Genomic DNA, 25,688 nt, shown 5'->3' with positions numbered 1-25,688 from the left:
CTCTGATGGCAAGGTGCCTTTTGGATCTGTCACCCTTATACCTGGAGACCTCTACCACTTCTCTGTCTGGGTGAGTTTTACAGTTTCTTTAGGACCAGGAGACTACTACTTTCAAAGGGCATCTTACCCTTGATTCATGGGTCAGCTCAAGCCAGTGATCCAGTGGCTTCTCCGGTCAGCTGCAATCCAGGAGGAGGTGGTCAAGTGAGCCAGCTGAGCCACAGGTACAGGCGGCCTCGGGAAAGGTCAGAACGGCTGCTGCCATTGTAGCTCTGGGAGCACTAGGGGAGGACAAAGAGAAGAAACACCAGCCTCAGCCAGTGTCAGTCCATTTGGGCTGCTGAACGAATACCATAGACTGAGCAGCTTATAAACAACATAAGTTTATCTCCCAGAGTTATGGATCCAGGTGCTGGCAGATACAGTGTCTGGTGGGCTCAATTCCTGGTTCAAAGACTGCTGTGTTCTTGCTAAAATCTGACATGGCTGAGGGGAGGAGGGAGCTCTCTGAAGGCCCGAGGCCCCACCTCCCAAAGGACCCGCTTCCAAACACCACTACAGTGGAAATTAATTTTCAACATACCAGTATTGAGGGCACACAATCATTCAGTCTATAGCATCCAAGGAACAGAAGATCTTTAGGAACAAAGTGTTTCTAATCTTTACCTTTTCCTGAGACACCTTTAGCCCATGAAGCAGGACATGTCCTTGATTAGAAAATTCAACTTCATTAGAGTAAGAGGCAAAACAAACATGCCATTCTAAGAGTTTCTAAGGATAAGCTACGGTATGTGTGTGCTAGTGTGTGTGTGTGTGTGTGTGTGTGTGTGTGTGTGTGTGTTTAAAATAGTTCTTACCTACAATTATAGTTCAACCAAGACTTGAACCCAAGTCACCTTACTCCAAAATCCAAAATCCATGCAAACAGTACACATCCTCCATTTTATCCAATGTCACATGCAAAGGTGATACGTTTAGAAGCAGAAAATGCTGCTTCCTCCCATGGGAGATACAAGCTCCTCAGATTTCACAGGGACCTTTTCAGGAAAATACATTAGCAAGTGATTTGAAGTCTATGTATTAACTCCAAACAAATCAAAAATAAATATTCATGCTTCCCCCAGGAGCAGTAACTCACTGTGGCATAAACATGAGTTTCAGGAGAGGGCGGTGAGAGGAGGGCAGAGGGCACGTAGGGACTGAACAAGCCCTCAGGGAATTTGGCCTCCCAGTTCGGGTAATTGTTAGTGCTGGTTTCTACACAACACAGGTCTCCATGGGGGACTGCCTAGTCAAGTTACAGTCAAGGTTGCTCTTCCTGGGACAGATCTCATTTTATTTCTCTTTTTTCTAACTTACATTTAAATAATTTTTCATTAATAAGATAATTAAAAACAAACTCTAATCTCCTTGGATCACTCTATGTTTCCTTTACATTTTTGCCGGAAAATTAGACAGAGCTGGGAGCTGCATTTACAGGAGAACATGGACTTGAGATCAGAGTGATCCAGGCTTGAATTCTAGTTCTGCTCAAGGCAGGGCACCAAACCCTTTGAGCCTCAGTTTCTTACCCGTAGAACCAGATGATCCTAATAACTTTCAGGATCTTGAGCATCTTACATGCGGTAGACACTCAGTAAATGTTTCCTGGTCTGCTGCCTCTCACTGAATGTTTACAAGCACATTTCCAAGATTTAACCTAGTGTGTGTACTTGTGACTTGTAATAGCTATAGAGTATTCCATTTCAATACTATCATAACTTGCTCTTCTATTTCCCCAGTGGTAGAAATTTGGATTGTTTCCAGTTTTCCTTTATTATGACTTGGACTGTTACGGACATCTTTAGACAGATGACATTTTCCCCCTTAAGTTATATCCTTGGAGTAAATTCCCAGAAGTAGAATTACTGGGTTGGAGAGTAGGAATAGCTTTGTGGTCCTTGTTATTTACTGCCAGATGAATTCTCATTTTCTAAGAAGGCTGTCAGCTGGGAGGGCCCAGCTTATGTGGTAGATATGGCAGTTTCCATCTGCCACTGCTGTTCCTGTCACAAGCCCTCCTGGAGAAACCATTCCCAGACTCTCATTCAGTAATTGGCACTAAGTGGTTGGAAATAGGGACTAAACAGAGAAGAAAGAAAGATAAAGACCTGGAATGTGTAGGGATGCAGGGCTGGGAGAGTAAAGGTTGATAATGCTATGCATTTAGGGATTAGGATATGATATGACTAAGTACTTTGGTCTAAAGGTAAAGGATGCTGGGAGACAACTCTTCCAATAAGCTAATGCTTATTTTATACTACATGCATTTATGAGCACTTACCTAACATATGTCACCACTAACATTTATGTGGTGTCTAAACATGTCCCCCCACTCACTTCGTAACGTGAGGAAGGTGAGCTCTGGTCCTCCTACAAGGGGCTCCTCTCAACTAACACACTGGAAGAGAGATATCTTGCTTAAGAAGCTGGGAAAGTCAAACTGAGGATATGAGTAGAGACTCAAATCAGAGGCAAATAATAAAACTGAGAGAACATGAATCAAGAACTTTTCTCAGATGAACAAAAAAGAGTCAGTACAAAGAGCAACAGGAGCACACATGAAGTAAAGGAGAGATCTGTGTTTGGGGTTTCAGGGCAGGAGTGGTGGGTAACAGTAAACTAAGGCAATTTCCTAAATGCTCTTTAATTGTGCTGTTCAGATCTCAAATATCCTTGCCAATGTTTCCTGCTTGATCTATCAATAATCCAAAAAGCTATATTAAAATAGTGAATGCAGAAATACAAAGAATTATTAGAGAATACTATGAAAACCTATATGCTAACAAGCTGGGAAACCTAGGAGAAATGGACAACTTCCTAGAAAAATACAACCTTCCAAGACTGACCCAGAAAGAAACAGAAAATCTAAACAGACCAATTACTGGCAACGAAATTGACGCAGTAATCAAAAAACTACCAAAGAACAAAACCCCCGGGCCAGATGGATTTACCTCGGAATTTTATCAGACATACAGGGAAGACATAATACCCATTCTCCTTAAAGTTTTCCAAAAAATAGAAGAGGAAGGGATACTCCCAAACTCATTCTATGAAGCTAACATCACCCTAATACCAAAACCAGGCAAAGACCCCACCAAAAAAGAAAACTACAGACCAATATCCCTGATGAACATAGATTCAAAAATACTCAACAAAATTTTAGCAAACCGAATTCAAAAACACATCAAAAAGATTGTACACCATGACCAAGTGGGATTCATCCCAGGGATGCAAGGATGGCACAACATTCAAAAGTCCATCAACATCATCTACCACATCAACAAAAAGAAAGACAAAAACCACATGATCATCTCCATAGATGCTGAAAAAGCATTTCACAAAGTTCAACATCCATTCATGATAAAAACTCTCAGCAAAATGGGAATAGAGGTAAAGTACCTCAACATAATAAAGGCCATCTATGAAAAACCCACAGCCAACATTATATTGAACAGCAAGAAGCTGAAAGCTTTTCCTCTGAGATCAGGAACTAGACAGGGATGCCCACTCTCCCCACTGTTATTTAACATAGTACTGGAGGTCCTAGCCACAGCAATCAGACAAAACAAAAAAAAATACAAGGAATCCAGATTGGAAAAGAAGAAGTTAAACTGTCACTATTTGCAGATGACATGATACTGTACATAAAAAACCCTAAAGACACCACCCCAAAACTACTAGAACTGATATTGGAATACAGCAAAGTTGCAGGATACTAAATCAACACACAGAAATCTGTGGCTTTCCTATACACTAACAATGAACCAACAGAAAGAGAAATCAGGAAAACAACTCCATTCACAATTGCATCAAAAAAAATAAAATACCTAGGAATAAACCTAACCAAAGAAGTGAAAGACTTAATACTCTGAAAACTACAAGTCACTCTTAAGAGAAATTAAAGGGGACACTAACAGATGGAAACGCATCCCATGCTCGTGGCTAGGAAGAATTAATATAGTCAAAATGGCCACTCTGCCCAAAGCAATATACAGATTTGATGCAATCCCTATGAAACTACCAGCAACATTCTTCAATGAACTGGAACAAATAATTCAAAAATTCATATGGAACCACCAAAGACCCTGAATAGCCAAAGCAATCCTGAGAAAGAAGAATAAAGTGGGGGGGATCTCACTCCCCAACTTCAAGCTCTATTATAAAGTCATAGTAATCAAGACAATTTGGTACTGGCACAAGAACAGAGCCACAGACCAATGGAACAGACTAGACAATCCAGACATTAACCCAGACATATATGGTCAATTAATATTTGACAAAGGAGCCATGGACATACAATGGCGAAATGACAGTCTCTTCAACAGGTGGTGCTGGCAAAACTGGACAGCTACATGTAGGAGAATGAAACTGGACCATTGTCTAACCCCATATACAAAAGTAAACTCAAAATGGATCAAAGACCTGAATGTAAGTCACGAAACCATTAAACTCTTGGAAGAAAACATAGGCAAAAACCTCTTAGACATAAACATGAGTGACCTCTTCTTGAACATATCTCCCTGGGCAAGGAAAACAACAGCAAAAATGAACAAGTGGGACTATATTAAGCTGAAAAGCTTCTGTACAGCAAAAGACACCATCAATAGAACAAAAAGGAACCCTACAGTATGGGAGAATATATTTGAAAATGACACATCCGATAAAGGCTTGACGTCCAGAATATATAAAGAGCTCACACGCCTCAACAAACAAAAAACAAATAACCCAATTTAAAAATGGGCAGAGGAACTGAACAGACGGTTCTCCAAAAAAGAAATACAGATGGCCAACAGACACATGAAAAGATGCTCCACATCGCTAATTATCAGAGAAATGCAAATTAAAACTACAATGAGGTATCACCTCACACCAGTAAGGATGGCTGCCATCCAAAAGACAAACAACAACAAATGTTGGCGAGGCTGTGGAGAAAGGGGAACCCTCCTACACTGCTGGTGGGAATGTAAATTAGTTCAACCATTGTGGAAAGCAGTATGAAGGTACATCAAAATGCTCAAAACAAACATACCATTTGACCCAGGAATTGCACTCCTAGGAATTTACCCTAAGAATGCAGCAATCAAGTATGAGAAAGACCAATGCACCCCTATGTTTATTGCAGCACTATTTACAATAGCCAAGAATTGGAAGCAACCTAAATGTCCATCGATAGATGAATGGATAAAGAAGATGTGGTACATATACACAATGGAATACTACTCAGCCATAAGAAAAGGGCAAATCCAACCATTTGCAGCAACATGGATGGAGCTGGAGGGTATTATGCTCAGTGAAAGAAGCCAAGTGGAGAAAGAGAAATACCAAAAGATTTCACTCATCTGTGGAATATAAGAACAAAGGAAAAACTGAAGGAACAAAACAGCAGCAGAATCACAGAACTCAAGAATGGACTAACAGGTACCAAAGGGAAAGGGACTGAGGAGGATGGGTGGGTAGGGAGGGATAAGGGGGGGAGAAAAAGGGGGGTATTAAGATTAGCATCCATAGGGGGGTGGGAGAAAGGGGAGGGCTGTACAACATAGAGAAGACAAGTAGTGATTCTGCAACATTTTGCTACGCTGATGGACAGTTACTGTAAAGGGCTATATAGGGGGGACCTGGTATAGGGGTGAGTCTAGTAAACAAAGTATTCATCATGTAAGTGTAGATAAATGTTAAAAAAAAAAAAAAAGCAGTTCCTGTGTGGTGACCTCCGATGAGCTCTACACAATGATATAAAGGGCATATAAAAGTGTAGGCAAAGGGTCTGTTTGTGTTTATACAGAGGATCAAAGCCTAATTTGGCTACCCCGAAAATGAACTAAGATATGATATGAAAAAGAACCTTCAACATCAGCACTCTTGGGAGGACTCATGCCAGAAGATGATCATCAAAAAACCCCAACAAAGATCCACGCACTGCTACAGCTGTAGATGCACTCATCCCACCAGCTCCTGGACTTGCCATGGGAATGAAGGAGTTATCTAAGCTGGCCTGTGCATACAGTAAAACAACAAATTTGACTGGATCTATATGGTTGGAACTCAACCAAGAATTAAGAGAAGTACAAATTGTAGCGCTCCAAAATCTTACAACTACAGACTATTTACTATTAAAAGAACATATGGGATGTGAACAGTCCTCAGGAATGGGTTGTTTTAATTTATCTGAATTCTCTCAGACTGTTCAAGTTCAGTTGGACATTATCCACCATATCATAGATAAGTTTTCACAAATGCCTAAGGTGCCTAACTGGTTTTCTTGGTTTCACTAGAGATGGCTGGTAATTACAGGTATGCTTTGTTTACGTAACTGTACTCCTACTATGTTAATGTGTGTGCACAATTTACTTAGTAGTTTAAAACCTATACATGCTGAAGTTACTCTACAAGAAGATATGTCAAAGAAATAATCAATCTCCCCAGGTTTTCTTCCGCCTGCTACTTCTATAGCTTTTCTTCTTCCTTCCTAATTACAACCCTTAAATAGAACTCGTGCCATATATAGAATTTACCGAGTATCATAATTCTTCCAAGGGATAAAGACACCTCAAGACAAATACTGGGCATAGAAGCCACAGGGCATAAATATGCAAAGAAATAAAAAGCTAACCTTTTCAAACAATAAGGCTTCTCTCTCACTGATCAACTTTACATTTCCCTGTATGGCCCCGGAAGATGACTGGTTAGCCAGAGACGGGTTAGATTCCTCAAGGGAGGAACAACCTAAGACAGGCACAGTCGCAGGGGGGCCATCAGGTGAGAAAATGGGGATCAACAGAGGTGAGGGTTAGAACCTCCCCCCCCATTCTGAGAGAAATCTTCTGCATCCGTGGATGTTTTATTGCCCTTGTCTAGCTTGGATTAACACATAGTCTACAGGCACACACCTGATCATCTACATCTGCTCTCTTACAACACTAAACTATGTTTTCTACCTTTATCTTGTATCTACCTACCACTTCAGCATTTTATGAAAAATAATAATAGTAAAGAGAGAAATGTGGTATCCACATATAAATCAAGTATAAAAATCAAATGAATATTCATATTTGAACTGACTGTTTATAGTTCATAATGCATGAGCAAAACCGAAAGCTTCTGTGATGACTGCCCCTGTAATGTTCACCATGTAACTTATTCACTATGTAAGAATTTGTACTCCATGTAAGAACTTGTTCATTAAGCTTCAAAAGATTGGAGACTGACGAAAATTAGGCTTGGGGTGGATTGATGATTGTGCATTGAGCATTGACCCCCCTATAGAGAATTTTATTGTTGTCAACAACCATTTGATCAATAAATATGAGAGATGCCCTCACACACAAAAAAAAGATTTTATATATATATATATATATATATATATACACGCACTTCCAATTGTAAAATAAATAAGTAACCGGGATGTAATGTATAGCATAAGGAATATAGTCGAACTATTGTAACAACTTGGTATGGTGATAGCTGGTACCTAGAATTATCATGTATAAAAATGTTGAATCACTGTGTTGTACACCTGAAAAAAAATTTTTTTTAAATAAATAAATAAATAAATAAAATAGTGAATGATTTGTTAATAATTACTTGTAGATCTAATGAAGAGTTTATCCATTTTGAAGCTATATTACTATTAGGTGAATGTAAGTTTTCAATTGTCTTCCTGATAGTGAACCTCTTAGCATGATGCTGAATGATTCTCCTTATGTTTTCTTAAAGCTTTTTCCTCAATGTCTATTTTGGTTTGTACTGATTTGACTATGCCTGCTTTCTTCTGGTTACTATTTTCCTGATATATATATATTTTTAAGTCTGACTTTAGAACTTTCTATGTTCATACGTTGTAACTGAGTCTCTTCAAGAAAGCACATAGCTAAATTTTGTTTTCATATGGCCTGAGAGTCTTTGTCTTTTAACAGGAAAGTTTAATCCATTTACATTTATTTGGATTACTGATTGATTTGGATTTATTTCTACTCTTATATCTATTTGTCTTTTCTATTCATCCTGCCTTTACCCTTTAACACCCATCAGTCTTACCTTCCTTGGACTGACTCCTTTTTTTTCTCTTACTCATGCTGGGAAATTAAATGCTCCATGTCTATTCTTTTTGACAAAGGTAAAAATTCTATTTTGATTTTGTCTATTCTTTCTCCATGTCTATTCTTTTTAACAAAGTCTAAATAGTATTTTTATCTTTGTCCCCCAAAATACCATGAGTTTAAAATGCTTTAACTCTGATTACCCACTTTTTCAAATGTACACACTATTTTTGTCCAGATTTTAGTTCTAGGTTTTTTAATCCAAACAGACATTAGTCATTATCATCATTTCAGAAATTAAATGTTTTCTTAGTTTTATCTAAAAATTTACCAAAATCTTAACTCACCCCATTTCTTTGCATGTTCCAGCCATTCTGCCTTAAGTACATTCTTTACAATTCTCTTTAATAAGTGTCTGCCATTAGTAAATATTCTCTGCTCTAAGTTTTCAGAAAATTTCTGTATTTAACTCTTACTCTTGACTGATGGTTTTCCTAAGTATGGAATTCTCTTTATCCAACTCCATTCTCTTTACAGCTTATTTCCTCCAAGTGACTCAAACACCTGACCCATGACCATATGGAAATACATTTATATAGCTTCCTAGTTCCCCTGGGTGAAAATTAAAATAATTGCACTGTGCCAGGAGCCTTCTGTGTGGCATCTGTCACCGGTGATAGCATTCTCATTGCCAGCCACCAGCTCAAAAACTTCACATTAATACCTGTATTCTCGGACACTGCAGGAACCAACTGCTGCAAGCCAGATTTCCTGGAAAGCAGACTCAAATGGAAATTAGCAGGAAGACAACATTGGAAAATACTCTCAAAATAAGTATCTTGAAGGATATAAAGGAACAGAATTGAACCACAGGAGAAGTTAGGGTGTTGAAGTACTTAAGCAAAGCTCTTAGCTAATTGCAGGTGGAGCTCTGGAGCTTGGATGGACCCGCAGAGTAATCCTTAATCAAGGCAAGGTGGCTGAGTAGATTCCTCTGCATTCAGTACTCATGGGATGCACCCTCCCTCAGGAAGGGAGAGTGACCTTGGATGAGAGCAACTGTTCACAAAGTTTCAAGTCAAAGAGAAGGAGCGAAAGGGAGCCACAGCTTGAGGGACTGGTGTGGTCAAAGGAAGATTTCTTTAACTCAGAGACCCTAGCACTTTTTTAAGCTAATGGGAAGGAATAAAGGAAAGGGGCTTTTCAGTCATCAGGAGGGCTATGGCCTAGCATTGGGTGGGAGGCCTGGAAGATCATAAAGGAGAGGAATATGAATTGCTCGCCCTTTGCTGAGAACTGATGGCGCCATGGAAGCAGCCCTGAACTCTGAGCCATTCAGGAAAACAGTTCTGTGCATGAGTGCAGATGTGTGTATTTAAAAGTTACTCATTAAGCAATTGTGAGAACGGAGAGGTATGCCCGAAACTCACACAGATGGGGAGATCTTGAAGGGATGCAGACTTGGAAGAGAATCTATGCTTTGAGAAATTTTTCAATTAAAAAAGTCTGTTGACTTTATTGTGTCGACATTTCCGAAGTTTATATGACCATGGGACTTTTAGTTTTTCTGGAATATCTACTGATGTATCTCAGAACACTCCTCAAAATAGTTTGGGAAATGATGAGCCAAGTAATAACTTCAAGACTTCCATCAGACTTCCAGTGGCCAATTCATAAATCAGGACAGAAAATGAAGTAAAGAGAAGGGTGATTAAAAAAAACTTTCATATTCAAAATGTTTCCATTTGGGAAACACTCACAGAGCATCTACTAGGTACTAGACCCCATGCTGACCCCTAAGGACAGAGAGATGACAGCGGCCAAAAGGAGTCGTTAGCCTTTGAGAGAACGTGTGTGGGTCTGTAAGGAAACATCCCGAGGAGTGGGTCCCTTGATAGGAAGAGAGGCCCTGGGTGACCAGCCTGGAGCCTTGCTGTGCCATGGCCGGAACACCTCCCCATCAGGAATGGCCCTGAGGAAGGAGTAAGGCAGGAGCTGGGCCTGGGTGCCGGGAACCTAGGGGAGAAGGGGGCGAAGGCAGAGGCCAGGATGCGGGGCACCGTCTACCTGGACTGACTGCCATCACCTGGCTGTGTAACCTTGGCCCAGGCCAGGCTTTCATCTCTCGGAGCTTCTGCCTTGCTGGCAATATGAGGGTAATAATAACCCACACCTCCCGGGGGCTCCAGGAGGGTCAAACAGGAGAGAAGGGATGTGAAAAAATTACGTAAACTGTAAAGCACTCCTCAAACAGGGATCTTATGACTTACTTATTCCTTCATAAAGTACATTTCAAAGAAAGCTAAACAAACTCCCCCAAAGTTTCCACTCTCAGGGCTATTTTTATTTTGTGATTTTCCAAGCCTCAAAATGAAATTGAAAAAAAAAAAAACAAAAAAACCTTCAGCGGCTGCTTTTTATATGGTAGTTTACAAGAGTCAGGATGAAATAGAAATCGTGATAGCACAAGGCCCCGAGTTTACATTCTCAGAGGGAGGCCGAGAGCGAGGAGCAATGATGACTTTAGAGGGGGCGGCTGAATCACCAACGCCAGCCTGGCTCTAACCAGCCTGTGTAGTTTTAAGTGGTCTAATCAGTCCTGCTTTTCGCAAACACAAATAAATAAAAATTGACATTACATCGGGCAACAATATGGCATGCCCTGTGCAATTAGAACCAGCTGAGTTTATGCACCCCATGGTTTACAGAGAAGGCAGCCATGCGCTGCACTCTGGGGACAGATGACTGTGTGGCTTTTTAACACACATGTTCCAGGCAGTGGTTCCCATCCCCTTGGGGGGATGCAGACGCCTTTCAGATGGCTCTGGGGATTCATATGTTACAACAGCCATGTCAATAGGCTGGCTAAATACTGGCTCCCACATATACGTAGGTATAACGTTCATGGGTGCACGCATCTACTGGAGGCTTTGTTCTTTAGGTGTTTTCTCAATTAATAGATACTAAAAGCACAAGACTGTGCCATGGGAGTGGAGTCTTTTACACTAGTAAATGATTCTCTTGCTCAAAAGGGTTGGATCCTGTTCTTCCAATGTGACAAAAGCCCCAGGATAAATCAAATTTGAGAATGCTATGGCTCATGGAGAAAGGAACAACAGGGGCTGAGAAGGACAAGAGCCAAAACTTATTCTAGGAGTTCCAAAGTCTGAACCTGCTCTCAGAGTCAAAATATTCTTCTGCTCTGTTATGCCTCTCACCCGGCACCCAGCCTCTGGTCCTCCAGCCTTGCTTTTCTCCAGAGGGGGGCTCTGCACTGCACTGAGAGTGGTCTTTCCGAAATGGCCATTTCCCAGCTCCAAAATCTTTCCACTCTCAAGTGGCTCACAAGGCTCTAGGGGGGACCTACCATATCTCCCTTCCTCTCAGGCCTCATTTCTTGCCCCTCCCCCTCCCCCTCTACACTCCAGCCGCTCAGCAACGCCCCCCAACACACACACACAACACACACACCCCCACCCCACCCAGCCTCTGCAATCACACACATTTACACCCTCAGCCTGGAACATTTTCTCCCTCCTCGCCTTTGCCTGAATAACTTCTTCTCTCCCGATTTCACATCTTGGTTTAGAATGTCATTTACATTGGGAAGGTTTGCCAGATTCTTCCTCCTCAACACTGGTCCCAGTTAGTTAGCTGGCCTATAGCTTTACCTCCCTGAAGCTGTGTCACAGGAGAATGAAATATGCCTGATTCCTGAACCACCGCTCCATCACCAGACCTTAAGCTCCATGAGGGTGGTGATTGAGCTTTGTTCCCTAGTGGGTCTCTGTGGCAGAAGGTCTGGTAGTGGCTAAATGAGTGTGTTCGATTCCACTGTGGGATTTGATGATTGACGTTTTTAGACAGAGGTGCCACTCAGCCCTGGTCACATTGCCCCACACAGCCAACCTTACTCTCCAAGCCCAGATGGTCCTGGGCACAGGTACTAGCTCTTATTGAAGAACACAGCAAAAGCCCTCAGAAGGCTGTGGCATTTGTTATAAGTTCTTGGAAAAAGAGACACTTGTGTTGGGTAAAAAAAAAGTCAAGAAAGAAAAGAGTTGACTCAGTGGAAAAGATAGAAGAAGAAAGGGACAGTTTAAGTACCCACATCTCTCTCTCTCTTTCTCTCTCCTCATTCTCTCTCACCTAAGTCATTTGCTGATCAGAAAACTAGTCATATTCTCTCTTGAAGTCATAGGATGCTGCTAAAGTCAAAAAGGTCCAGAGAGGGCAATAAGTGACCCCAATTTACCCAGTAAGAGAGGGGCAGAGTTCAAATGAAAACCCAGGCCTCCCAATACCAAGTTGTCTCTTTGCAGGAAGCCAGGGTGCTTAGGCCTGTGCACATATTTCCCTGGGGGAATTACGCCAGCTCCCAGAAGTAGCATATGTGCCTTTCAGCCAGAGACTGCCTCAGTAAATACATATTGCTTCTTGGCTTGCAAAGCAAATATTTACTCAAAACCCACATAGCATGGTGCATAAGTCCTGACAGCCCTGGGCAGTTTCTAACTCACTTATTGTTTATTTTTAATTTGTTTTTTAGTGTGTGTATTTTCTGCATTAGACCTGAAATAAACAGACTTCAGAGTAGAGGCTGGGTGAAATGAAAAGTAGTTTTCACTAGAAAAACCTAGTCCCTGCCTATTACCTCTGGATTCCAGTATCTGACAAGTCCGTGAGCAAAATCATTCAAGTTTAAGTGCAGTCAGTGCTCCACTTAAGGGTGGTCTTTAAGGCAATCAACATACTCTCCTCTGGGAAATAAGCTGAGGAATCAAGGAGACACAAGTGGCTCTCAGCACATGCATCATATTGAGACTTGGGATATCTGGGTTCTGGTTCTAACCTTGTCTCTGACTAGTTAGTGACACTGAACAAGTCATTTAACCTCTCTGCACTTTGGTTTCCTCATCTGTATAATGTGACATTCTACCTAATTCACTGTATTGACCACAGACCACATCAAAGGTGAAGTCCAATATCTATCCAGCAAGTATTTTTTAAAGGCCTACCAGGGGCCTCGCTATTCTAGGAGCAAGAAGATAGCAGTGAACAAAATGAAATCCCGTCTTCATGGAGATTATGTTCCAGTGGGGAGCAGACAAATGAGAAACAAAGTGTGAGTATTAGGTCTGATGCTAAATTCTAAAAGAAAAATCATCATGATAAGGAACTAGAGGATGATGGGGGTGGATTGCCATTTTATAAAGGGTGGTCAGTAAGAGGCTCTCTGATAAGGTGGGTCCAAGGGTGGAGCGGGAAGAGGATCCCAGGCGGGAGGAAGAATGAGAACAAGGCTTCTGCTGTAAAGCTTGGAGTGTTCAAGCAGGAAGGCCAGGCTGGCTGGAGCAGAGAGAAAGGAGATAGGGTCAGGAAGGAGGGACGGGGTTCCCCAAATTTCACATACATAGCATTTCTAGAGGTGCTAGGAAAGTTATCCAGTGATTCCCCCATGTAATAAACAATACCTGTGTTAAATAAACTGGAATCTTGCACAGGCAAAGGGTTCCCGGGACCACATTTAACATCGTCCAACCCAACTCAATAAAGTGGAACACTCCCTGGTTGCCAGGAACATTCCCATTCACACCAGCTCAGCTCATGGGAATCACACTGTATAAATGTGTCTGACTTTTAGCCCTTCTTTAGCTCAAGCCACTGTGATTTAGAATATTTCATCTGCAGAGCTGGACATTAATTTGGACATTGTTAGATGTAGACATGAGGGACTGGGCAGCCCAGCCACTCTGCCTTCACTCATGAGGCAGGTTCCGGGTCCTGGTATGAAGTCAGCAGAGGTGCCCAGCCTTGATCCCTGGCCTGCCAGTTTCTTGCCTGCCTATACTTTCCAAAACCAGAGAAGTGTTAAGTACATTGGGCCTGAGCCTTGATCACAGCCTGGGAGCAGTGGGAACCCCTGGCAGGGAGACTAGACCTATCTGCAGACAGACACAGGCCAGGGCAGGCCAGCCTGGGTTGCGACAGGCCGGTCCAGGGCTCCACGGTGACAAAGGATGGATTAAGCCTGGCCTGGAGACCACTCAGGAGGGCTTGAAGGGAAGAGAGAGGAAAGTTTATGTTAAGCAGTGGGTTAGGCTCTTTTCATGTACAATCTCATTAAATCCTCACAAACATGTAAACTGGAATTACTGTTTTATAGATGAGGAAACTGAGACCCAGAGAGGCTGAATGAGTTGCCAAAGGCCACATGGTTATTTAGAGGTAATCAGGGGATTTAGAATCCACTGATTCCATAGCCTGGCCTCTTTCCAGGACATACAACTATTGCTTTGAAGTGAGTTACTTTATCATGTGCATCTCAATGCAGTCCTGTCTGCAGTTGGGTAGGTGAGGCAAGTCATTCTCCTGGTCATCTCCAGAATCTGAAGAGATGGCCAGAAGTCTCCAAACAGATTTGGGTGCAGGTATGGGCAGAGGGGTCCATATTCATCAACGACTCCACTGAGCTGGCCCTTTGAAGGGGATGCCCATCTCCTCACCGTCCGAGCCCTTCTCCTTGTGGCCCAGGTGCTGTGGGCAGAGCTTCTGGCCCTGGGTACCTTGTCCCCCTTCACACTGAGCACCCAGCTACCCAGACCAGCCTCTGTGGCCCTGCGCCAGGCTGGCAGAGTCAGACGTCAGTCGGCCCTAACCCCTGTGCTTCCCAGGTCTGAAACACTGGCTTGTTTTCTGGTCACCCGCCACTGCTTTCTCCTTCCTTCCGGCGTTGCTGGTATTCACTCTCATTCGCCAGCACCCTTGTTAATGGGCTTCCAAACATGGGAATCTTGGCCCCAGCCCTACATTGCTGATATCTTCTGGAGTCGTTTATAAAAATATCCCTGGCCTTCCCTGCCCGGCATTTTCCACGTCATGCTCCACTTGCAGGCGAGCTTTGCCAGCCTGATAAGGAGCCCTTTATTTGCCCTTTAGGGAAGTTATGACTCACATCACCAGCTTTCCTCCCCTTTCTAGAGCTCATGTTATCTATAAAAAGGGCCACTGGAAAGGTCATGGAGAAGATTAATTCCAGTCCTGGGTTTTAAACATTCTCTGTAGGATAGAGTTGAATCAGTGGTAACTTGGGCTGATTAGTTTGATTTGGACCTAGTTAACTTAACTGGAGAGTAGTTATCTCAGTGAGCCGCCTGTTCATCTTGGGACTGGCTAGTTTGACAGCGAGCTAGATAGTTCAGGTGGGATGTGGTTAACTCGTATTTGGATTGGGAATTGTAGCTCAGGGGTTGGTTGACGTATTTTTCTGGCTGATTAGCTCAACTCGTTAAAGCACTACTTTGGAAGAAAGACCCTGATCTTTATCTCCCTGAGAGCACGTGAGCCTCACTCCACCAGGTTCCCTGGCCGCACACTTCCGGCCTCACTTGAGGGAGCACACATTCAGGTGCCGAGAGTCTGAGTGGATCTCTGCAGTACAACAGAATCACAGGAAGAGCAGCTCTTCGCACAGCCTGACCTTTAGTTCCTATTTGGGACATTAGGTCTGTTTATCTGTGACCCTCAAGCCAGTCACAGTAGAGAGAATAGTGACAAGGAGCAAATGAGGAAATGTCCTTCTCTACGTTTATTCAGTGAAGCTTACAGAGCATTCACTCTACTCTAGACCCTGTGCTAGGCACTGAGGATGCAGACAGACCATACTGTCTGCCCCATTTGATGAAATTTCCCATCCTCCCTTGCAGTTAGGAGTGGCCGTGTGACTGAGGTTTGGCCAATGGACCATGAGCAGAAGTGATGGGCAGCACTTCAAAGGGTGGCCCATAAAGTCTCCTTCACAATCCTGCAGTCTTTCTCCTGTCCTGTGTTTGCCAGCAGATGTAGAAGAGCCAGAGCAGGGGCCTGAGGTCCCACGGGAGCCATCAAAGGAAAGAGACATAATGTATATGGAGCCTAGGTCCCTGTCACTGCACAAAACAGAGGCATCTCTGAGCTCCATGCTAACCACACTTGTGAGGAGAAATACATTTTCATTGTGTGGAGCCACTAAAACTCAGGGATTGTTTGTTGCATCATTTACCTTCCCTGACAGACAGGCGCCATTCTTTACCTTTACTTATCACCTTCTCGGCAGACCTTGCCTCTTCCTCTGCCAAGACAGGCCATCCAGAGACTCCATCAACCACCTTCTGCCATATCCTCGACTTGCCTGTGGGTTTGCACCCTTGCTTCCTCCAGCCCTACCACTCCAGCACAAGTCCACTGCTGGGCTTGATCGCACACCCCTATATGTTCTGCACCTGCCTTCCGCTGACTGTCTTCTGCCTCAAATAGTACATTTAACTTTCTTCTCTCCTTAAATAAAAGAGAGTCCCATATGGAAGCTGGATGTTTGAGGCAAGTCATCCTCCTTGTCATCCCAGGAGTCTGGAGAGATTGCCAGATTCTCCAGACAGGTTTAGGGTTCAGATGCAGGGAGGGGTGTCCATGTTCTCTGAGAGCCCTATTGATCTGGAGGGGATCTTTGAAGGGGATGCCTAGCTCCTTAAATAAAGTATGTAGGAGAGGGCTGTTATCCATCCTCTGTCTCCCTAAAGCAACCAGCGTATTTGTCTCCAACCTTTCATTACTTAATTTCTAAAGAATGGGCCAGACTTACTATTTCTACCTTATCACTCATTGTTTCCTTAACCCACAGCTATCTAGCTTCCTCTCCCACCGCTATCCTGAGACTTTCATTCAAAGGTCACTAATGACCTCTAACTGTCTAGTCCAGGGGATTCTTCTCAGCCTCTTCCAGCGAACTCTCCAGAAGCACCTGACACCTGACCAGCCTCTCTTCTAACTCACTCTTGCTCAACATTTCCAGCTCTTCTCTTCCTGGTTCCTTCTAATGCCCTTATATGGAGGAATGTCCCCATGCTCTGCTCTCTGCCAACTCCTTTCTTTCGAAATTCTCTTGTTTGGCAGATAGGGCTATTACCATTAATGACAGTAACAATAATTAACATTTACTGAATACGTATGTCAGAGGAGTGCCAGCAAATCCAACACATCATCCCACTGCACCCTGACCAGACCCTCTGAGGTTGGCAGTGCTCTGACCCCATTCTACAGATGAGGAAGTCAGGGAAAGAGCAAGCTAAGGAACAGTGCAAGGCCACAGCTTGCCCATAGAGTGTCTTTTCCTCACATTTGGAAAAGGAGGCCCATTCTTCTGAGCAGCTATGGCCCCATTCCAGAGAACCTGGCTTGGCAAACAGAAAGAGCATTTAGCCCCACTTGCCCCCTGAGCCAAGCCCTCTCATGCAGGGCACAAAGTGCAGAAGTATACAAGGCAGGGAGCCAGAATTCAAATCCCTGTCTCTCTGACCCCAGAGACACGGTGCCCCTCACCAGTCCTCTGTACCCCTGTTCACAGGGCATTGTGGGGATTAAAACTAAACAGATCACAGATATAATCTCTTGCCTCAGAGTTTGGCATGTAAGAAATATGTGCTATAATATAATTACTGTTATTGTCATTATTATTCATAGCGCCTTTCTCATCTACTTCCAAAGTTTCAAAGAAGAATTCATCAAATATTTAATTCTCTCTCATGTGCCAAGCAGTATGCTAGGTACTGAGGTTACAAAGATGAATAAAACACTGTTCCTGCTCCCATGAATTAAAAATCTAGCAGGAGAAAAAGCCATACAAACAATGGACTAAAATAAAATGCAACCCTGCAGTAACAGAGGTGGTACAAAGTGCTGTGTGAGCACAGAGGAGAGAGCATTGTGCCAGCATGGGGCAGGGGTGGGAATCCAGGCAGGTCTGCTGATAACTTCAGAAAGGAAGGGACATTTTGAAAGCATCTGGGTCACTAGGAGGGACAATCCAGGTAGGGCAATCTGCATAAATAAAAGGATGCAGGCAGGCAAGTACCTGGTGTAATGTGACCTGCAGGTCACACTTAGCAGTGGAAATTCATTATGAGTATCAGAGCAGGTGGTCAGATCTGGATTTTAGTAAGAAAACCTTGGCAACTACAACAGTGTTTTGCACATAGTAGGTGCTCAGTAAACTTTTGATGGCTGGTTGGATAGATGGGTGGAAGAATGAAAGAAGGAATGAACCCGTGAAGGAGCGGCCCCTGGTGTCAGCATGAAGACATTTGCACGTGAATTTCAAAGTCCTCTGGGGTTGTGTAAACACATATGCTGACATATTTATTTTAATTCACTGTGGAACAAACTTGGACTTAGATAGAGACCGTTAGCACTGGAGGAGCCCCTGATGTGAGTTGTACCTGTCTAACTATTCCAGCGCAGAAGCTGAGGCACAGAGAGAAAAGTGGCTCATTGAAGTGATTCATCTCATGACCCGGCCATAATTTGGCTGCTACAGTGTGGCCATACCTGAGTCTAGTAGGCTTTTTCAGTTTCTGAATTTGCTTGGATACTCCATTCAGAGCCACTCTATTGAGCACACCTTTCATATTTCTACTTCCATTCTGTGCTTGGATGTATGTGCCCCTGCCTAGAATGCTTCCTTCCATATGCTTTCCATCCTTCAAAGCTCTTTTCCTCCAGGAAGCCTCTCCTGACTACCTCAGCATAAAATGATCTTCTTTTCCTCTATGGGTCAGTCTTGAATGCTTATTATGTGCCAGGAACTGAGCTCAGCAATTTATATCCTTTATTACACTTAATCCTTACAACAGCCTTATGAAATACAGCCCATTGCTATCTCCAGCTTACAGAAAAGGAAACTGAGGCATTATCAATATAATAAAAGCTAGCAGTGCACTAGACAGTAACCCAAATATCTTTTGTGGATTGCCTCGATTATCCACACAAAAACCCCACCCATTTGGCATTGTTACTATAATTTCCACTTGACTGATAGAAAACTGAGGCTCAGCGAGGTGAATTTGCCCAAATTCCCACAGAGATGAGGGGTTGATTCCAGGCTCAAACCCAGTACTCTGTCTCTAGAGCCACCCCTGGGCTCATGGTGAGGTGAGGGTTTGCCTCGGACCACCCCCCAGCCCAGGTTGCCAGCTGACCTGATGGCCCACTCATCCCCTGTGCTGGGCAGTCTTCCGCTGCCCCCACTATCCATCCGACCCACCCACCTGGCTCTTCACTAGCTTTATTTGTTCCCATGTTTTACTCTATCTGGATTATTGCCAAGTGCCTTCCAGACAGAGAATATGCCTTTGAGATCTCCGTAGGCCTCAGGACCCCAACAAAGTGCCAACACATGGGTGGTTCGGCACTATGGGTTAAGTGATGGATTAATGAGACAGCTCCCTGCTTATTGATGGAAATAATTCTGCATTTTCTTGAATATTGAGAGATTTGTGGAAGCCAGCAACCCAAAGTTACATTGCAGAAGCAGTGTTTGCAGATCCCATTTACTTTTCATACCTTAAAAAGCAGATCCCAGGATAAAAATGGTCAACTTACTGTCATGTGCTCAATTAAAAAAAAAATCTTGAAATTTATATTTCTTTGGAGGTGGGTTGCTTTCCTTGAAGGCAGCTTTCTACAAGAAAAAAAAGATGTATATCTTACTGTCAGACTTCATTTTCCCCATCTCGCACACCAGGAGGTTAGGTGTTTCCTATAGGTTTCCTTAAAACCAGTTTTCCAAAGACTAGCTTTAATCCACTGTGTTGTCGCCCCCTACTGGTGACAAATTGAGTGACTTGTTCTGCAAGGTGAGTGCTGGCAGGCTGCTGATTACTTTAAAAACAACGGATGCATTTGCTTCTAAGAACATTTTGTTTTCAACAGTAAATCTGCCAACAGAGGCAGATATGTTTTATTCACCTAAATAAAAAGCTTTCCCTGTTCTCTGAGTCCTTCTGGATTAACTGTATAATAAGTCTTACTTTCATTTTATCATACTCTACCTTACATGCCTGTTCTCTCCAAGCTTCTCCTGAAGATTTCTGTTTTGTTCATCTTTGCTTCCTCTCCACCTAGCACAGGCCTTGAGACCTAGTAAGTACTCAATACAAATTTGTTAAATACATGTATGCATAAATTAATGAAAGCATGAAAGGAAGGAAGGAAAAAAGGGAGGGAGGAAGGACATTTCCTATCAACCCCTCAGCCCATGAGTTACAGAGAGCTGCATTTGGTTTACAGAATCATTTACTTATCGGCAAGTGCTTCAGAATTTTCATCAGCAGATTCTAAAATCAGAGTAAAACCTTTTTTCCCTGCTCTCCTTCTCTCCTGTAGCTGAACAGAATTAAAAGCTTGGTGGTGTCTCTATTGGGGTTATTAGGTCTCAGACTCACACACTGTACTTGTCACTTTTTTCCCTGAGGTTCTCAGTAACTGCAGCTAGCTGTGGTGTTCCTTCTCCCAGAAGGCGGAGTAAGTAAAGGAGGCAGCCCTGAACAGCTGTGGTGGACATCAGCAGGGCAGGTTTTCCCGCACCAATCCCCCTCTGCGCGGGGGATGCCATGGGAGGGCAATGCCCCGCCTGCTCCTGACTCCCTGGCAGCCAGCACCCTGGCAGGAGCCCACGGCAGGCCAACTGAGCACTCGCACCCCGGGCCTGCGTCCCTGGGGGGTCAGTGGAAAAGTGAATGATCATTAAAGTTATTTCGTAGTAACAGCTATCACGGGGAACAGAGGAGCATCCTTGGCTAGAGTGGCTAGACTACATCAGGAGGCAGTGTCTCAGCCACAGCTCCCTCTAGACAATGGGGTTGGTATTCTGGCTTCTTGGCCCTCTTGGGCTACCTTGGCTCTAAGCTTCTCTTCCAAGCACCATCCTCCAAACTTTCTGGAAATTCTGTGAGCACCTAGTCTTCTAATCAATTCGTCTTTTGACTCAAGTAAACTAGAATCAGTTTCTGTTACTCACATCTGAAAAAATTTTAAGTAATACAATAGCAATCAAAGGGAGAAGAGAAGTTGAGAGAGAGAGAGCAAAAGAGAAAGAGAAAAAGAAAGGAAAGAAGAAGGTGGGGAGGGGAGTCCTCTTCTGGTTGGCAAACGGGTGCCTCACACATGCTCAATGCATAGAAGGCACTCACTCAATGAAGCTGAATGCAAGGAAAATCCCTTTATAAAATATTAGCATAGGACAAGACGCTTGTTCGGTAGTCTCCATACCTGATCCCTGACTCAGCTCTATGGGTCCTCAGGAATCAGGGAAACTCAAATCAGCTGTTAATTATTCCTTGTTTCTCAAAGTGCGTGGTTCACAGAGCAGCAAGAACCACCTGGGAACTTGAGGAAATGCAGAACCTCAGCCCTTCCCCAGACCTACTGCATCAGAATCTACACATTTACAAAGTTGCCAGTGATTTATATGTACAATACAGTTTGAGAAGCACAGGTCTTTGAGACCATGGTTAAGTTACCCTCTCAAGTGTCAGGTTTTTCATCTGAACAATGAGAATGATAATAATAAGACCAAACCCATGTATAGTGTTAAAGCATATGAAATTGTTGGTATTTGCCCTTCTTACCTCTAGAAATGATAATTCCATATGATTCAATCTAATGCTAGTTCTTAGCGTTAAGTAAAAGTATCATAGGCAGTACTTACCACAGTGCCTGGCACCCAGTAAGAACAACAAATCTCTCTCCAGCCTATATTCTGGCAGAATTTTTTCAATTCAAGTTTCACGAGCTCACATCCCATCCTTGGGGGCACGGACAATGGGAGTAAACTCCCTTCAGTGCTTGGATTGAAGACAATAGGTGATGAGCTGACTGACACAGGGAGAGTGCAGATGATAATTTCAACTCAACATTCTTTCTCATTCACCTGCTTCAAGCCAGTTGCTCCACTGCCTGCTGGGCACATGAGGAGAGCCCAGCAGAAAGGTTCTCTGGGAGTGGTAACATTGGCCAGGCATTCAGCATTGTTCCCTGCTCACTTAGTGGACAGTCTCTTACATACATGTTCTCTCATTTCTTTCTCACAGGAGGTGGGAATTGGCTCCACATGCAAATGAGAACCAAGGCTGAAAACTGTCCAAGGCCAACAGCTAGGATCATGAAACTAGATTTAGAATCTGGCTAAGCTAGTGAACCAGGAGCTGAGCTGCCACAGGCACGTCAATATGGTGAGCTGCAAGCTTTCCTTAGGGCCTCAAGAGCTTTGAGGGCTTCTCTTTCCCAAGCCACTTGCCTCTTCAGACATCCCATTCTAATCTGATAAAACATTGCCTCTTACACCAAATGGCTCGGGGAGTGACTGGGAACTGTGTGGAATTCTGGGTCTAGGATGCAAACATGCAGCAGTCGGGCAGCATTTCCTGGAGTTGTGCGTGGAAAGCATGGCGGGCCTTGGTGTGTACCTTTTTGCCTCTCCAGCTTTAGCTGGTTTTTGAATTTTCAAATCCTTTCTTCATGTCCATAACAATGGAGTCCCAAGACCAGCAGTCAGCATTGCCTTGTAGTTATACCCAAGAGCCTGGGGCATGGCAGAGTTACTGCACTTGGGTCCTCTGCCACTGCATGCTGCACCCATGGGCCACCTCTTCAGCCATCACTAAAGTGGGTACATTGTGGATTCATTCATTAGTGGAAAAATCCTGAGAACCAGCTGTGGCCTGGCACTGTGCTAGGGGCTGGCAGTACCTCAGAGTACCCGTGTATATCCCCTCAGGCCTCCCACTGCAGGGTGAGCTGGGTCTTTTGTGTTTGTTTTTAACAGAGGAAACTGTCCTGCCTGTACAGAGTCCTGGAATCAACACCCCTGAGGCAGCCCCCTTCCCGTGGTTTGCGGAAGTTGATGTGTAGATACCCTCAGGCTTCTTGGGCAGGACAGATCTAAGGCAGGTATTCCACAGTAGCATCTCGAGTTTCCCAGTGGGGTCAGCTCCAGTTTCCCACAATGGTAACATGATCGAAAATACATTCTTCATTTGCTGCCTTCCCTTCCCTGTCTCACCTCCCCACTCCCTTCCTGGGGCTGGGACACCTCCTCAATAAACTGTCTAACCTTTCCTGGTCTCAGTGTGGGCTCCTGGGAAAACCCCAGTAAGACAAGCTGAGCGCCAAGCTCACATTCCATCCTTGGGGGCACACTCGGGCAGAGATCACTTGCTGTGCCTTCAAACATTATTCTCTAATTATTTATTCGGCAGTTATTAAGTGGAGTTGCGATTTCCCATGGATAAATACTGATTCCCTATGCATAGATGCTATTTACAGAAACTTCATTACTGGGTTTGTCTACTGACCAAAGCAGAATGAACATCCATGAAAATTTGACAGTATTCCTCCTCTTTCAGAATTTCTTGGCTCTCTTTTCAGTATTCTTTGTTGACTTTCTAGATGGAACTTCTTAAGGAGGTACTTTAAAGGATTTTTAAACTTAGATGACAAAATAAGTCCTAAGTGCCCAGTAAACAGCATTGAGTGTGCATTCACTCTGTTTTCAGAACTTCATCAGATTGTGAGCAACTGTGAGTTTCACAAAAACCCCACATCAGTTTGCAGGGCCTAGCAGGGAGAATTTTTCATTGAGTGAGAACAAGACCAATTTATGTTTTGCTAATTTGGTCTAGTGACGTCTTAGTCCCCTGTATAGATCAGGGTCCTGGCTGGCTGCTGCCTGGCCTGTGCCTTAATTCCCCTCCGCCTGCCTGTGTGGTGCTCAGTGTGCCCTACCTGCCCTTTGGCATCTTAGTTCTGGCATTAAGAGACCCAGATCGGCAAGAGCTTTGGGCTCCTGGGCCAGATGCCAAGATGAGCCCTACACATCACTCAGACTTAGGACATGGCTTCTAAACCTGACTTCCTCTCCACCCCACCCCTACCTCTTCCTCAGACCTTGGGTGGGAGCTTTGCTGCTGCCAGAACTATCTGGTGAGAGCCACAGTGATGGCAAGAATCCCAGGACACAACATGGGCCTACATGGACCTTTGGAGCAAGCTGGCATGTGGGAGCCCTGGCCTGCAGCAGCAGGGCCTTCTGAGAAGTTTCATGACTCTTTTTTTTCCTTGCAACTGAGAGAAGTGGGTGAAACCCTGGCTCAAATTTGACCTGACAACTATTCATGGCATATGTGCTATGCCCCTAGTACAGTACAAAACCCCATGCTAGAAGAAGGATACTAAAGATGCACAAGATGTGATGTATGCACTGGATTAATTTAGAGGCTTCTTACCAGGGAAATGATTTATACACATTAGACAATTAATTACCATCCCGAGTCTGAGTCAGCTATAGTACAGACCTTTTGTGCAGTTTTTGGAAAGGAAGGGAAAACAGGGAGGAAATGACTTGTATTAAGCATCTATTGCTGGCTATGCAATTTACATTCAGTTTCTCATTTAATCTTCCAACCACCTTATGAGGTAGATATTATCCTCATTAGTATTCTCATTATTATTATTTCCATTTCACAAATGAGGAAGGCTCAGAAGGAACAATTTGTTTGCATAGTTATGGAGAGGGCAGAACTGGGATCTGAGCCCACATCTGTCAAAGTCTAAGTCTTGTTTTGCTTTAGTATTACATCCAATCCGGAGTTAGACTGAGCTCATTTGGATTAAAGTAGTGAGAGAAGACTTCAAGGAAGATGAGGGATTTGAACTGCATGTGAGAGCTGGGTAGGGTTTGGACAGGCAGAGAGGAAGCTGGAAGTCGTTCTGAGTGTGGAAGGAATGTGAAAGCAATGTGTCATACAGGCCACCCAGCACCTACAATAGGACCTGGTAGATAGAGGACTATAGGATGGATGGATGGGTGGAGAGATAGATGGATAAACAGATGTATAGGTGGAAAGATGGGTGGACATTTGGGTGGGTAGGTGGATGAATGAATAAAGGATGGATGAATGTTACTGCATATATGGCATGAAAGTCCCTTACAAAACATGAATACAATAGTGGGAATAATTTTTAATAAGCATATCAAGATCTCAACTTGAAAACCAATGTTGTCCATCAAATATGTCAGCTCAAAGAGTCTGAACATATTGCCAGGAAGATTTCATCTGCCTTCAGAGTTAAGATAGTCAGTTAAGATCAAAGACTTTGATTTGAATTTGTATTTCACTGTGTCCTAGCTGTGTGACTTTGGACAAGTTTCTTGATCTCTCTGGACTTCAGTTGCATCATCTGCATAATGAGGATAATACCTTACAGCATTCTTCAGAGGGACAAATGAACCAATGCAAGTAAAGCTCTTAACATGGTACCTGGCATTCAATAAATGCTAAGTAAACTTTAAAAATAAATAAATACTGGGAGACTGATTAATTTGGGGCCTTTTTGTGGCCAGGAGCCTACCTAACAAGCAAGAGCTATCATTTGTTAAAACCATTTTCAGGGAGACAGAAAAGTCTAGATGAAATTGTGCTAATTAAGGCTTCTACACAACAGGCCAGAATTTAGAGCCACTCAGCTTCTAGAATCAAGATGGTTCAGCCTGAGAACAGAAACTCCAAACTCAGAGACTTTGTAGGTATAACCATTCTGAATTCAAAATGCACCCATTGTTTACTTACACGGTTAACCAATGGATTATGAGTAGGAAAGAGCTGCATCTCTCCACACAGACCCAGCGGGTGGCAGTCTTTGCAGCTAGAGCATGGCCATGGTGCGGAGCCACAGAGAATTTAACCAGGCCACCAGATGTGGCTGAGAGATTTTATAAGCTGAAGCTTATGAGAA

The 25,688-nt window shown here is 43.5% G+C and overlaps 1 long non-coding RNA gene across 1 annotated transcript; it reads left to right on the top strand.

Annotated features, from left to right (window-relative positions):
* Positions 1–25,188, top strand: LOC118925464 (uncharacterized). The gene is made up of 3 exons (XR_005030064.2): positions 1–70; positions 13,044–13,206; positions 25,082–25,188. It is a non-coding gene; the product is annotated as an uncharacterized LOC118925464 (long non-coding RNA).
* Positions 25,189–25,688: the final 500 nt, after the last annotated feature.

Source organism: Manis pentadactyla, chromosome 4 (assembly GCF_030020395.1).
Source record: "Manis pentadactyla isolate mManPen7 chromosome 4, mManPen7.hap1, whole genome shotgun sequence".
In the NCBI taxonomy this organism is placed as follows: Eukaryota; Metazoa; Chordata; class Mammalia; order Pholidota; family Manidae; genus Manis; species Manis pentadactyla.
This window is presented reverse-complemented; position numbering and strand designations above follow the sequence as displayed.